Consider the following 5,000-nt stretch of genomic DNA (forward strand, 5'->3'; position numbering starts at 1 on the left):
GTATATATAATTCATGGAACGATAATAAAATTAAAAGAACTACTCGGAAAGAATGCCATTTTAATGTATTTTTAATGTAATTCGGTATGTTGCAACCTAATTTTTTTTGCTAAAATTTCTTTTATTTTATTGTATTTCACTCAAGAATAGTTTTTCAAATAACAGTATTCTTAATCTTACAACCAACCGTTCCCTCTTTTTTTAACATTTTAAAAAATAGATTCCCTTAAACGAAGCAGCCAATGTTTCTTTCTGTCTGCCTTCATTTTCTCTTATTATTTTTTCCTATCTTGCTTCTAAGGTTGTTTTGTTCCGTTGTCTTGTTACCATTTTATTATATATATTTACTTTTTGGTTGAGATAAAAATTATTAATTCTAAAAAAAAAATGAAGAATTTAGAAATAAATACTGAATGTCCATATAGTCGTTAAAGTTTGGTTTTGAAAAGATTTCATTTTGTGAAAGAATATCTCATACGGTAATTCATTTGGCACAAGATTGAAACCAAACACTGATTTCTGGAGCGATATTCATGGTATTATTTTTTTTTATCACTTCTTTTGTTTAATTCTACCTCAAATTGAATGAACAACAAAAGTAATTTGTCAAATTTTTTAATGGTCAGCTGCGTATAACAAGCTTGCAGCAGATCATTGAATCGGTTTCGTTAAATCGTCAAGTTTATAGCTGTCCATTCAGGTATTGCTCATACAAGCCTCACACAATTCTACAGCGAACAAATATGGTCGATTATCCTCTTAGTTTGATTAATAGCTGTTGTTTAATTAATCCTGCTACTCGGAATAAAATATTAAGAGAAAATAATTCCATAGAGATTGACTATGCGTTTCAAAAAATATGACTAAAACACATGGCTATTTTGTATAATGAAGTATGAGAGTACTTATCACTGTCTACGTGTGTTTTCCTACTTTTCATTCACTTTATAGTCTCTTCACTTGTCGGTCATATTCCTGTTACCACTATTGTTTCTTTTACTACATATTTTTCATTAAACTCTTATCCTTTTACTTTCAACTCGCGGGGCCATTTCCATGTGGAATAGCTTTCCTGGCAATATATTTTTTCTTCAACAGGTAATGTTCTAAACTGGAAATCAACCCTATGAACTACGCCACAAAGTCTTTATCCATTGGTTACTTAAATGGTTGCATAGATACATAAGAAAACAATACGTTAGACACTTGCCAATGTATGTAGACACAATTCAGCACTGCATACATTAACCTACATTTAAAACAGAAGACTTTTGCTGCTCTGTACCGGCAATTAGTGAATACAAATAGATCAAATGTAGTATAAATTGGTTTACCACGTGGAAAATGAAAATTCTAATGTTTCAGGCAGTAATCTTCGTCTTTTGATTTTTCATCTTCTTCACTGAAAACTAATTCTTTTTGCTTTTGAAGCGTTTATACTAACTGTCAATGCAGATCAGAAGAACTCTCGAAAACTATTTACTTTCTGAGTGAAGAAGTTTAAACTTAATATTAAAATCGTGCAGCGCATGAAGACACAGTAATGTTTCGGTTTCCATCATACGACGCACCACTATGGGAGAGCGTTTTCGAATGGAATGGACGAAAGCTTTGAGTGGAATTTGTTGAAATCGTGTGATAGTTTGTTGGAGGAATCATTTCTGTATACAACTTGTTGATTTAATTCGGCAGCTGGTTTAACAACACCACATGGCACTCATGAGCAGTTAAAATATCTGACTCTGTTATGAGCTTTTCAGACCAGGTCTCCGGACTCTAGTAATCCAATCTCCTCCGCCAACTATATTCGGAGGCCCAGAACAGAGTCATGAGCGTTGTTCTCTCTCTTTTGACTAAGCGATAAAATGATGACTGTCAGTGTCTTTAAACCATATAGTTATATAATCACAATATACGAACATACGATTTATATATAGAAATTTAGTTACTATAAATAACGAGAGTTCCATAACCCCTGTCTCGATATACAACAAAAATTAAACAATCTTCGTCCACTATATAAGGTGTATTCCGGAAGTTTCAAAATTTCTTCAGGAGAGACATTTATCAATTTCAAAGAAGTACAAAAAACTCTAATCTCCATCCACTAACTACAAAGCAGCCACTTCTTGGGAGATTCATGGAAGTCCTCCGATATAAAGGTGTCAGGTCCCCTGTCACAGCCTTCTCCGTAATTTGTTTACGGCTTGGGAAACAACCGAAAGTCACAGGTAGCAAGGTCTGGACAGTAGAGAAAGTGATGCTTTGTTTTGGTGCCCATCTCTGTCCAGTAGTCGTTTACCAGGATGAAATTGTGGACTTGGACATTGTCCTGGTGTAGTGCTCTGAGCTTTTGAGACGAAATCTCTTGCAGAACTCCCTCAAAGCGTTCAGAAAGTACTCTTTGTTGACCGTCTGATTAGAAAAGACCAATTTGATATATTCTTGATTCACTTGCAGTCGAAAATGGGGATCATCATGAGCTTCCCGTTAGACTTACTTTGCCTGGACGCTTCTATCAGCAAAAACCTCCACAAAGAACTCTTTGCTGACAGTCTGGCTAGAAAGTAACCAATGGATGTACGTGCTGCACTTGCCGTCGAAAATGGTGATCATCATGGGCTTCCCGGTGGACCTACTTTGCCTCGCCGCTTGTGCTAGGACAAAACAGGTATTTGGCTCATGTAAGTAAATCTATGAGCAGTTGGAGTATTTTATAAGTTTCTGTAGTATTATTGCCCAGTTTAATACAATATTTTATTGCATAGCGAGCTTCAATATTGTCTTCACGTCCTGACTGCATTCGGCAAACTATTCAGCTGAGACAGGTAGTGTTTAGCAGGGTGTGTTGAAAGTGTTGTTACAGTCGTCTCCTGCAAAGTAGAATAACAAAACATTAGCGGCAGGTCAGCTTACAAGATGTATAGTAATGATATATTAAAATCAAAATAATCTAAGAGCGATACAATTGCCTCTCTTAGAAAAGTCTCGAAACTTCTGGAATGCACTTCGTACGCTATAGATTTACTCATAACAAATAACGAAAATCTTCAAATTTGTTACAAATGAACTTCACATATTTTAGTGATCGGCATTCAGTTGTTCGATCAATATTGTTGTCAAACTCATTCAATTAACATGTAAAAGTAAATAACTGTGCACCTACGACACATAAATGTTGACGAAAATCTGCAAAAGTCAGCAAGTCGATGTATATAACAATGCTGAATTTTTAATTACAGGTCCAATCCACTTATATCAGTCTACTGAGTTCCTGTCAGCCCAGTTTCACAGATGAGGCTAATGTACAAGGTAGTGTGCAAGATGGTATGCAACCTTGGCTTTTTTCATTTCTCAATCTATTATTAACACTGTACAATATATGTTCTTCATTCCAAATCAGCAATATAAATAAGTAGATTATGGTAAAGTAAAATGATGATTGAACTAATCAAATACACTGTATTACTAATGAATCAGTTTTGAAGACTGAGTAGACTGCCCTCGTGAGTTAAATTCATTAGGAACGAATCAATGTTTAGTCTGATGGGATAATAAATGAGACAACAGTTAGCAGGATTATATATGATATCAATATAACTATCTACGGTTATTCTATCGGGGTCGATAAAATAAGTACCAGCCAAGTACTGTTGTTGACTTAATCGATTTAACTCGTCCCCCAGAGGTTCTGACCTTGTGCCCAAATTTGAAATCAGCATTAGTTATCGTTATTGTTATTGTTTAACTTATCAACAACTTAATCAAGCACACGTCTAATCAAAGTTCAAATTAAGCCTTGATATGCTCATCTTTCATCCAGATATTTAAGACTACATCATCTGAAATGTCCTCTCTTTTTCGAAGTAGTTAGAGCATGATATAAGAGAAAATGGATTGCTGTATGTAGAAGACAGAGTAAAAAGAGTGAAGCTTCCCTCGCTGGTCATTATAAATAACGAAGCTAGAAATTTTCATCACTGATACCTTATTTAATTGCCAAATGAAGGTTGAAACGTAGAGTTGATATTGATGTGATCTAAATTCATAACAGAGCGAAGCAAATGAATACAGCAAAGCAGTATTTCTCCGATGCGCTTTCGATTCAGCCACTCAATCACTGCCGTGTTTAGTTAAAATTATAGATTGTTTAAATGTGTGCTGTAATCATTTTTCTCACTGACATTAGGCCACGATGTTTTTGTTGAGTGCTATTACCCACTGAGTCAACTTCAATGTGTGATTGGTAATTATTTTATCGATCTCAGAAGAATTAAAGACAAAATCGATTCCAGGCGTAATTAGAACTCATAACGAAGATGGGCGTAACAAAGTATTGTAATAATTTTTTCAAATTTTTTGTCCGATGTCCTTCTCTTCATCCACCTTGATTGACGTTAGGAATCGAGTAAACTTCATATAATTAAAAACTACATTTTGTTGAGTTGGCAGTATAGTACTACTGGTATTAATTTTGTAGTTGTCTTCATCATCATCACCATCATGATCCTCACTAACGTCACTATCATGATCTTCATGGTTGTTCTTATTATTTTCACCATCGTCATCACTATCGTCATCATCGGGGAAACCATCAATATCACCGTCACTCTCGTCCTTCTCATAGTGAATGGATCAAACGATAAAAACAGTGACTGAAGTATTATTGTTGTAGTCTTTCAATAACAGCATTTTTATGTAACGCTTATATATTGATGCTCCTGTCATTTCCAATAGCTTTTATGACCATTGGAAATGACATGGATTTTTACACAAAATGATCCCTCCAAAGGATATTTTATCTGCTAGAAGTAGAAAACAAATCTCCTTTTAACAACTTTAAAAAAGAATGACCACATTCTATACGCATAATTACGCTTTTCATAAGTTCTAGAACACACAAACCCGGAACTTAATTGGCTAAGATTACAAGACACCCCACTAAATAGGATGCCTGTCCATCATAAGTTCAACTTCTCAGCTATTGCTAGAATTCATTT

Source organism: Octopus bimaculoides, chromosome 8, assembly GCF_046866305.1.
Source record: "Octopus bimaculoides isolate indiv1 chromosome 8, ASM4686630v1, whole genome shotgun sequence".
NCBI lineage: Eukaryota > Metazoa > Mollusca > Cephalopoda > Octopoda > Octopodidae > Octopus > Octopus bimaculoides.